Here is a 12,592-nt window from a genome sequence, read left to right on the forward strand (position 1 = left end):
TGTGGATCGAGAAATATCGAACGTGACCACGGGTTGTTTGTTCTCGAATGAGCAATTTATCACAGTCACTTGTTGGCAGTAATCATATTAATCATTAAAAAGACACAATGGTGACAATGAGGGTAAAACATACATGACAAGGTCATTGGACAAAGTAGTTGGATGAACTGCTTTTGTAAAAAGTATATAATAAGAAGTTTTCAATCATGGTACTTCTTGTGAATTGACTCAATGCCTAATTGTGTATGTCCAATTGGTCCCTCTACTAGCTCAACAAAAGCTCAATCGGACTACATTTGAATTAGAAGTAAATTCTACGGCTTTTGAAATAATTTAATTGAGTCGACTTATTTGATGTGGAATTAAATTTTATGGTTGTAAAAATTGTTCAACTAGAGAATTTGATTAAAGAATTTTCTTGAAAAGTTAATTTAGAAAATCTATGTGATTTTTGGAAAAATTAATTTTGATCAAGTAATATTTCATTAATCAAATTAATTAATATTAATATTATATTTCTAAAAATTAATTTTCAAGTCAGACAATTAGACCAATGGGTAATTGAACTTAAAATTTAGACCTGAGATCATAAATTGGGTTTGGGAGCCCAAAACCGAGATCAAGACCTAAAAACTGATCGAACTAAGCCTGGTATGTAAAACCAGGCCAATGGTCCAAGGACCAAAAAGACATAAATCAAACCAGCTCGGAGTGTCGGAGGCTACGACGGTGGCATTCTGGTGGCCGGCACATTTTCGACGGTAGTGGGTCTTCGATGGTTTAGCTGAACAATGGAAGAATTACACTCCTACTGGAACTCTACCACGTAATTTGATTTTAGATTAACTATTCCAAAAATAATTTTATTTTAATATATTTAATATTAAATTAAATTAAATATTTATCTTAATAATATTTTATTAATTTAATATTGAAGTGATTGTCTTAATATTAAATTAAATTTAATATTTATCTTTTAGATAAAATTCTATTAATTTAATAGAATTTAATATTAAAGTGATTAAGTTTAAACATAATTGAACTCTCTAAACTCTCATTATAAAAAGAGAGCCTTGGGTTATTATTTATACACTTGAATTTAAGAGAAAGTTGTAGAGAAAATTCTCTAAAGAAATTATTTTACAAAATTTCTAGAGATAATTTTCTTAATTTATAATTTGGCCCAAAAGTTTAAAAAAATCATAAAATTACCCACTAGTAATTTTTGTGAAAAATTTTTTAATTTTAAGCAAGCCCACATTCGAAAGACGTGAGCTTAAGGATAGCGAAGAAGACTACACGGTTGAAGCATTTATCTAGACGAATGAAAAAGGTACAATTTTAATTAAGTGTTTATTCTTTTAGATATCACAACCAAGTTCTTATTTAGGAATGTTTTTTAAACTCTGATTTTTCTCTAAATTTATTTTTCGCTATATTTTTCAAATCCAATTTTCCAATAATTGGTATTAGAGCCAAGAGAGTGGAAGCTCCAGCGTTTGAGAAGGTTAAGCTATGGAGACAATGAAACTTTAGGTGAATTTTTAAACTTCAACCTTGGCTGTTCGGATTGATGTTGTCTAAGTATGTCATGAAAAGCATGCTAACATGAGTATTTGCAGCTTGCATGATAATATGCATAAAGTAGATGTGGTATAGTAATGTGTGCGTGTTCGCATGATAACTATGGGAAAAACCTATATGGGATAGATGAACTTAATAAGGGAAATGGGGAGTGATCTTGTTACATATCACCTCGGGCGAAGCTTTTGCATTGCAGAGGGAACATTACGATGTTCGAGCACCAATGCTAGGTGTTGTAAATTAGGTAATGGGAGGAGGAGTCAATAAAAATCATGGAATGGTATTTACCACGATCGACGGTATTGACTTGTTCTTCAGGGCGACACCGTGATGACGGTATATTGCTTAAGACCATAGATGAAGAATGTTATGGTAGTCTGGTATATGGTTCGTTGCATAAGACTATGGATGGAAGATGTCATGATAGCATGGTACAAGGTATAAGGTATACAATGTAAGACTATAGATGAAAGATGTTATGGTAGTAGATATAATGAATAAGACCATGGATGAAAGATTGCATGGCATCATATGATAGTGTGCTAAGTTGGCGAATTAGTGTAGAACCATGAATGAAAAACTCCATGACTTCTACAAAATAGATAGTCCGTCGGGATAGTAAACACATGATAGATATAGTTCACTAGATAGTAAACACATAATAGAAAAAGTTCGTTGGACACAAAATAGATAAAGTCTATCGGGATAGTAAACATGAGGTAAGTTTTCCAAAAAGGTAAGCGGAATAAGGAGAAGGGTATAATACCATAGCACGACTACAACAACCCAGAAAGTCCGTCAGGAAATGAATGCAAAAAGTCTGCTAGGACCTCAAGTGAGAAGTATACTGCCAGTTCGACAAGTATGAGAAACCACACATGTGGGAGAAGAGTTAAAAGAAAGTATAAGTAGTAACAAGTGGATCTGGAGGAATCTGCTAAAATGGTGAAAGTGGTAAGGATAGATGTAAAAATGGACAAGGCATGGGTAAAGACCCAACAAGAATTAAGGAAGACAGGTGGTGCAAGAGTTGGCCAAATTATAGGAATGTAAAAAAGGGAGATTATTCAGGGATCGCAAAAAAGGATCCGAAATCAAGAGCCATTAGGAAGGGCTCTATAAAGTTGAACTCTATGAGAGGATGGAGAAATACTCTCTAGGATAAGGATGCTGTCCAGGGGACAATATGTCTGTCAGGACTATTCCTCTTTGAGGAAAGTCTATTGCGAGTACACCACCACAAGGATAACTCTGTAGGAAGGAAATAAGCAAGTAAGATGGGAGGCTTGCACAGTCGTATGAATGATAACCTATGAATCGCCAGAGTGGCGAGGCCTACTGAAGGTCAGCATAATACAAAGATGTCAACAAGTGCCAAGGGTTTGATCGACTATGGAAGTCTGCTAGGAAAGGTGTGTCCTAAGGACCCTTGGATAGAAAGATGAAGAAGCTACCATAGAGGTACATGAAGGTAAACGAGCGTACGACTAGGTAAGATAGAGAACGACGAATACCCTATATGCGGGGAGTACAAAAAGAAAGATAATAAGTAAGAATAGGTTTTGTTAATATGGCGAAGCATCTAGGATATGGTCGAGTAGAGAGTTCCTGTAACACCCCTATACCTAGTTCAACCCAAGGAACCTGATATAGGAATATTACATTTGGTGCCAAAGTGATTTTAGCTAAACACTAATAAATTTGAACAAAAAAATAAGGTTTTCATTAAATTACTTCAATATTATCATTCTCAATGTTCAAGGACATTTTACCAGATATTATTCTATGTCTGGAAGTGTTTAAAATATGACTTTTGCATAAAACAAGGGCAAAGTATCGATAACTTTGGCCTAAGTATTGATACTTTTCCTTCATTATTGATACCAATCTAAAATCAATACCAAAAATGCATTCTATTTTAGAATTTTTCAAAATCAAGCTTATATCGATACCTTACCCTTAGGTATCGATACCTTAGGTAAATTTTTGGACAAAACACTTGGAAAACTTGCTAAAAACCCTCTACACTGTTTTCAAGCCATTTCAAAGTATAAAACCAATTCAAAATAATCCCACATCAACCTTATTTAACATATATTCAATTAATTATGTATGTATGCATTTAGATTTTTATAATTCAATGCAAATATCACCAAAGTTCTTCTTCAGACCCTAAAATAAGTAAAGTTTTCATAACTTTTATTTTAGTCCCTACTATTTGGAACACACTTGATCTTTCTAAGTACATGTCATTCTATTCCAAATTATGAAACATACCCCCTTGGCACTTGGAGATGTGGTGAGATGGATGACTACGACCTCAACTACCATTCTTCAAAATCATTGTACCTATGCATTGAAAATAAACGCGTTAAGTCGATGAAGACTTAGTAAGTACCTATGATATTCAAATTCTATTAAATTCCTTAAAGCCCAATATCTCATTTCTTTGTTTATTTATCATATTACATCTCAATTACTTATTGTCATATTCATTTGTAACCTTTTTACTTATTTCACAATTTAGTCCTTAAATCCTCAAATAAATCTAGAAAACTTACTATTCTTTTAATACATGTATCATGTTTCATCATTTAGTGTAAATTTTCATAATTCCCTCACTATTTCTTTCACAATTTATTTTTCTTTTACATATTTAACTTACTAGTCATTGTCTTTCTGTAACACCCCTAACCCACATCCATCACCGAAATAGGGTTTCGAAACATTACCGATCAAACAGACATAATTTTAAAACACAATCAAACACATCCAAAACATGTCATAACAATCATCCTAGATGCCTAACCAATGTACCCTCATATGTACCACAATTATATCAATAAAAAATATCAATAGAACATCATTCAAATCTAACTTGTAGACATGCCAAATTTAATCTATTTTACCTAAATCATGTTCATTTTAGCATTAACTTAAAATATGCCATAATATGACCTCAAACATAAACACAGATTATATGTATATAACCAACCAATATTAAACTTATAATCCCATTTACTTTACAATTAAACCACAAAATAATTATTATTTAGACACCCTAGGTACATGCCGACAAAAAAGGATAAAACATCACCACATTTGAGTTCGGGACCGTTGTTGGATGCTGAATCGGCGATCAAAATTTAGTACCTAACCTGCGCACGGAAAACAAAACTATACACTGAATAAAACTTAGTGGTATTTCTATAATCCGAATATAAAAAAAAATGAAATCACAAATATACAATCTAAACATTTCAATAACCATATCACATTTCATTTGTTTCACAATATCTCAATTCTCATATTTGCTATATAAATAGCTTTTCACAATATAATACACATATCATTTAAACAATAATTTTGTTCATTCCATATCCAATTCATGAATACACAATTCATGTGTCCCAATCCATATTTCAAATCAATATCCCATTTTTATTTCACATACAATATCATCTAACATCAATCATAATGCAATTTCAATTAGTAACCCCTATTAACACGACTTGGACTCAGATGGATACATGGATCCAACCAAACACACCAGTTTGGCACCCAGTACCTCATCGGATAATTCGAAGTAATAAGTTGACACCCAGTGTCTCATCGGCTAAACCGAAGTAAATTGGCACCCAGTGCCTCATCGAATATATTCGAAGTAATAAATTGACACCCAGTGTCTCATCGACTCGAAGTCGAAGAAATCCCTAAACTCTTCCAATCCTATAGCATGCCATCTATATCTGACTCAGCCCGATACAATTAATAGGGTTTAATTTCACATTTCAGATATAATCAATATCCAATACTAATTTTTCATATAATCACATAATTACACATATATTCATTTTAATTCAAAAATCAATCCATTCAATATATATACATATCTACTTATTCAATTCATTCAATCAATTATCAAAATATCAATTACTCGCCTCAAAACTTGCCATATACATTAAATAAAAATTACAACAATTAATAACTAGCTTTGGATTATAGAAATATAAACCGGTTTATAGAAATATAAACCAGAAATTCCGAGCTATTCCTCATCGAGTTTATCTTTTCCCTTTTTAGTCAAGGGCTCTGGTACAACTTTAGCTGCAAAATTAAAACAATTAAAATTTAGCAATACAACACAATTCAATTTCATATTTAATATTTTAAATTTTTACTCAATATTTACTTAAATTCCAACTTAGTCCCTAAACCGATACTAGCTTTATTTCTTTACAATTAATCTTATATTTTCATACAAATTCCACTTTAAACTAAATTTAACTCCTAATTTCACTTAATACATAAATTTTAAATTTTCACAATTTAGTCCCTATGCTCAAAATTTACAATTTATTTTACAATTCAATCCTTTTTCATTTCTAACTTAAAATCTATCAATTTAATCCCTAATACTAAAATTATTCAACATAGAAAACACTTAAAAACTCAATAATTTCTAAAAATTTGACATGATTCGGGTAGTATTTAATACTGGGATTCTAAAAACATCAAAATTACAAGAAAGCTTGGAACTTTGAAACCCTAATTTTTCCTTTCTTCTTTCTTTTCTTTCTTTTTCTCCCTGTTTCGTTTGGCTTTCTCTGTTTGTTTGTTTCTTTTTCTATTTCCTTTTTCTTTTTATTTATTTGTTTTATTATAATAATATAATATATTATTATATAATGATATAATATATTTACTTAACATTTAAGGTTTATTTTATAATATATATAATAAATTTTCACATGTTTTAAATCTTATGTCGCCTCATTTAATGTCAATGACATCATTGCTTCTTTAGTCCCTTTAATTTTTATTTAATCTATAATTCAACTTTTATCCTTTATGCAATTTAATCCTTTTACCTAATTACTCTTAATTCATACAAATTCACCTAACCAAAACCTAATTAACCGCACAACTAACTTCGTAAATATTTTTAATAAATATTTACGAGTCTAATTTATGAAAATGGAGTCTCGAAAGTGCATTTTCCAACACCCATGACTATCGGGTTGTTACACTTTCTTACACTTTCTTATACTTCCTCAAATACATTCAATTTACTTACATCTTCACTTTGATGATTCAATATTTCGAACATTAATCGGAAATAAACCTTTACCTTGTAACGAAAATTGTTTACATTTTTAACAGAGGACCAGTAGACTAAAGTGAACTAATATAACAGTAGGCATCGAAGTGCAAAACAGTAAGCATTGAAGTGCGGAACATAAGCACCGAAGTGCGAAACAGTAAGCACTAAAGCGCAAGACGATAAGCGCACTAAAATTTCCTTAATGGCATGCCATCTATATCCCAATAGTTCTAATATCGTCTACTTGAGCAAATTATATTATGCACACATATCACTTTTACACTTTTCGCAATGCTTTTACATACTTTACAATTTAATCCTTGTATCAATAATCCATATACTTATATCTTCACTATCTTTAATACATGTAATATATTTCTAAATTCAATATTCATCCATAATTCACTAATAATCCTTATCATGTATTTCACATATCACTTTTATGTATTTTGTAATTTAGTCATTAGCACAATATTTAGCGTAGCAATATATTTTACTTTTAATAACACATATAATTTAATTCAATACTTATAAATATTCCAAAATTCACTACAACATCAACTTTTCTCATTTTTAGTGTTATGCACTTCACTTTTCTATTTCTAATATAAATTTTTCCAAATTTATGATCTAACCCTTAATTTCCACAACTTAGGAAATAATTGTAGTTTCGATTACAAAATTCATATATTCTTTTATTTTTATGTGTTTCATTATCAATATTTCCTTGTAAACTTTTATAACTTTCCAATTTAATCACTTTTTTTTCATAAAAGTTCTCTATTCATTATTACACACTTTTTCTTTGACGTCTCACTTAATTTACATAATTAATTCCACTATCTCATTTTCCATATCAAGTTTCTATGTATTTCATTTGTATTATTTCCACCACATGTATTTCTCAAGTCTTTCAATTTAGTCCTTATTTCCATAAAATTTTACATTTTCCATAATTTCACTTATCTAATACTTTGTATATTTTTGCTAACACATAACCTAACTATTATACTTTTATTATAATTTCCTCCTTCACTTAAGAAATTATTTCACACTATATATATATTTACTTAATTACCACTTACTTTACAAAGAACACATTTTAATCCTCAAATAACAAGGAAGTTCATGGGCACTTACCTCTTTTTTATCAAAATCTCTTGTTTTACTATTCTCCGACCACTTGATTCACTTACTCAACTTCTCTATTCATCAACATGTCAAATACACAATATTTTCCTCATGAGTAATCTTTACTTTAACACCATTTTTATGTTTTTCTATCACTACTAAACTTTAAAAAAAAAACATAAAACCTTAACATTCATACATTATTCTCCTAAAACCAAACTTTAACTTGACTTTCTCTCTCCTCCAACTTCTATTCTTTTGAATCTAACTTGATATTCTAGCTCTCCAAAGTCTCTTTATTATTTTTCTCTCTTGATAGCTATGGAAATTCTTTTGATTTCTAAGTGAAAATGGTGGATTTTTGGTAAAAATACTAAATTGTAAATAAAAGAAAATTTTCTTTCTTTCTTTTCTTCTTCTCACGTTAGTAGCATGGAAAGACGAACAGAAATCTTCATTTTTCTTTCCTTATATACTAAGTAAAATTTAATAAAATATAAATAAATGTCAAATTAAAATTTTAGTAAACTAATATTTATTTATTTAATTAATCTAAAATATCACCAACACCATCATTACCCTTCACAATATCTTTCTTTCTAAATGACCATTTTGCCCCTTATGATCCTTCAAAATTCTTCCATTGAATCATCACTCATTTTAGAAAAATTACGATTTAACCCATCATACTTTTTTCACTTATTCAATTTGGTCCTAATTCATCCATTTTCCTTAGTTTCTATATTCTTCCACCCTTAAAATATTTGTACTATTGGTCCTTCAACTTTTCCATATTTACACTTCAACCCTTTAAATTTTGAGTATTTACTCTTGGGTTACAAAATTTTTTCACTTTTGTGATCTAGTCCTTTCTTGAATTAATACATCATAATATACTTCCTAAATAGATTTTGTTGACATAACTCAAACTTTCCCTTTTTGTCACTTTATTTTCTCATTTGACTGCATCAAAGATAATATCTCACTTTTTTACTGTAGCAACTTTCAGGGTGTTACAATCCGACTAAGGAAAGGTCTTATAATGAGCCAACTAGCTCAGATATTCAGGTGGAGTTCACCACCCTGATCAAGAAAAATTTTCTTTAGCAAGCAGGGGGAGAATTTACATTTAGTTTATTTTACGTTGTTACCTTTGTCCAATAGGGTTTAATTATGATGCAGCACAGGAACTCATTAAGTTCATTTGAACTTACTAGAGTTGTTTCGATGTTAGTAGGATTTGTGAGGTTATTCGATGACTCAGCTAAGGGACCTAGACAAATAGAGATGAAATCGAAGATCACAGGCCATTAAAGTCATGCACATAGAAAAGGGTACCATCAGAGGCTTTGCCTCAGGGATTTTTATGTCATGGCCAGATAACGCACTTAGGATTTGGGTAAAGGCTTAGTTAGCCTTTGAAGGGAGCTATAAAAATTTTATTGTAAAAAAATAGTCAGATATAGATAGAGAATTAAGAGACTAAGCATTCAATAACTTAAGGCCTTATTGTAAGATTTATTACTTTAATGTTCATTATTAGGAAAAATTTAGACAATTTTATAGCATTTAAGTTAGGCAAATTAAGAATAGGTGAACCTGATCCATTTGTGATGCTCCATATTCAAATCTAGTGGACGGTTCAGGTGTGGGGTGTTATAGCATGATGGGAGATACCAATGGAAAATCATGGCATTTTTTCGGAAGAAGACAAAATTATGAACAATAAAGAAGTATACCGATCCACATACTTTTATTGCAATAGGTGCGCGATGTGATCACCCGATATTTCAATATGACTTGACAAGGGTTTTTGTTTTTGCTAATAACGTAACTTTGACTCGTACTTTGCAGGTGTCTCGTTTTTCCTAATAATGTAACTTTGACTCGTACTTTGTAGGTGTAAGTCAAGATTATTTGAGGCTAGACTCTGACATGATATCTGATATAATTTTACTTATGGTGAAAGTGAGTCTTAGGATTCCTGTGCTGGTGTTGATTACCAACATCCGTAGCCAATACGATTGCATACCATTATACTATAAGGCATGGGTCGCAAAAAAAATGCTAGAGATAAGTTGCATCACAAGTGGGACAGGTCATATAATGATTGTGGTAATTGTGTCAAGTACTGGATTGATATGTACCAGGTTCCATCACTATCTAGAAACACACACAACGTACTTTCGCAATTATCTGGTTCCCTAGAAAAGAGTTTTCCGTTGATTATTTTGGACATTCGATCAATACAGGGAAGCTTTCCGGCACTGTAAGCCTTGATACAAATTGACGGCACCTGTTTGTACAGGAAGTATGAGCATCGATTGTTGATGGTTGTTGCCCATGATAGTAATTGAAAGATTTTGCCGATTGCATTTGCAATAACTCTAGGAAAAAAAGATAGATGACTGATATTTCTTCCTTAGTCGATTACGCCATCATGTTTACCTCTAGCCCGACATATATGTCATATCTGACAGAGGAATCAGAATCTTGGCTGCTATTGAACGACATGGTAGCCTTTAGAATTGCACACACCATAGGTACTGTATACGACATGTCGGCTCTAACTACCACTAAAAATAGCCTTCGGAAAGTGAACGAGATCAAGTCATTGACATGTGTATGTAGTTGCCACTATTTTCGCAATCATGCTATACCATATTTCGTTCATTGTTTGCATTCATGGGTATATTTTTCCTCGACAAGGTACGAGCTCGTCCAACATTGGTTCCACGAAATGTTGGATAACTTGCACTCCATCAATAGCTTCGGTACGACGTACCTCGCTAACATACCTTTCAAACAGTGGACGCAATCATATGACAGAGACCTATAATACGGGCATATGATAATGAACTTAGTGAAATGCATCAATTCTGTGTTGAAGAGAACGCGTCATTTGTTAATAACCTCAGTTGTCAAAGAAACATACTTTTTCTTGGCAGCCTTGTTTCTAAAGTGGGATGAGGTATATGTTGGAAAAATAATAGACGATCATGTTTGACGCAAGGATGTCATGAAAAAATTTAGACGAAATGCAGAGAGAGCGAACACTATGTATGTAGTGTATCATTCGCGTCCAAACTTGAAATTTTGGGTCACGGAGCACGTTACACTTGACCAAGACAAGTCAGGTGCAGCATATCGTGTTAACCTATCAAAATGGACCTACGATTGTGGGAGATTCTAAGCATTTCGATTCTCGTGCGCACATACAGTTATTGAATATGTGAATGTACAAATACAGTATATGTATTATATTAACGATGTGTACAGACTGGAATACATGCATAATGTATGGAGATCGGAATTCCTACCCGTCCTAGATGAGAATATGTGGCCGCCAGTGTCCAGCGCCTCATTCGAGTTGGCACCAAATCTCAACTTGTGTCGCCTCCCAAAAGGTTGTTCGAATTCTACTTAGATACGCACCAATATGGATGTTTGGGAGAGGGACAATCAACAGATGTTATGTGGCTATTGTAAAAACCCAAGGCATACGAAGGAAACATGTCAACATTTAAGGGATGTATTGAAGACTCAATGTCACTGACATATATATTTTTTTTGTACAAAAATTGATTACAATGCTACTTTTTTTTTGTACAAAATCTATTCATTTTTTTGGTATTTCATTTGTATTTGCCACAGTCTACTAACATTCATATAGCGAAAAAATTTTCATTTTAAGCCCTACTTTAAGTACCAATTAAAATTTATCTAGTGATTAAACTTTTACTATTTTTACAATTTAGTCTTTGTACCTTAATTAATTACTAATTTGATAAAATTATCTATCAAAAATTTTATTTGCCTACTATATGACTCCATAAATATTGAATAAAAATATTTATGGCTTTGATTTACGAAAATAAGGTCTTGAAATCAAGTTTTCTGACACCATTGACTTTCAGATTGTTACATGTTTCATATCAAATGCTATATATATGGAAAATTCCGTACAATATATATTAGAATTCAACAAAGGCAATTATGATTTGCAACGTAAATATAAAAAATGATCATATTTTATTGATATAAATTATATTTACATTACAAAAAGTAAATGAAAAAATATATCATGAGTGTCGTTGGGCCAAATATGTGCTATAGGGCTGTGATTGACAGTTGTGGGTAGGATTTCTACGTACAACTTGGGGTGCCAACTCATCTTCTTAGTTGTGATCATTGTCTTCATCTTCACCTCAACCTCCGTATTCATCTTCATCTTAACCATCGTCTCCATCTCTATCTCCACCCTCATATTTGTCTTCATCTCCATCTCCTTCTTTCGTGATTGAATGCGGTGTCATCCTAGCCTTTCATCATGTGTCCTCCATTCTACGAGAAGGTGGTTGTGGCGATGAGCCACCTTGATAAAACAACAACGTGATGGGTGTTTGTGACATTATCGATGAATAACCATACGATGTCGTAAAACCCGATTGTGTATAATATTTTGGAATCATTATTATTGACGAATATGTCTGTATTGATGTTGGCATTTGTGTCGGCATCAATGTTGACATCAAGGTGTAATATGTTGGGGACGAAGGTGCCGTGAAATACATAGCTACAAAAAGGTGTAGATACATGATGTTGTGGTAGTGCATAGTGTGGTTCATAATGTGATGCTTGTGAAAAATACATGGGGTTATTAAAAAGAATAGAAATATATGAAGGGAACTGACCGGAATGTAGTGTAAACATTGGTACCCCTTATTGAGTTGCAGCCGATGACAAACCCGTCGCGGCACTTGCTTTGGACCT

Source organism: Gossypium arboreum, chromosome 6, assembly GCF_025698485.1.
Source record: "Gossypium arboreum isolate Shixiya-1 chromosome 6, ASM2569848v2, whole genome shotgun sequence".
Lineage (NCBI taxonomy): Eukaryota > Viridiplantae > Streptophyta > Magnoliopsida > Malvales > Malvaceae > Gossypium > Gossypium arboreum.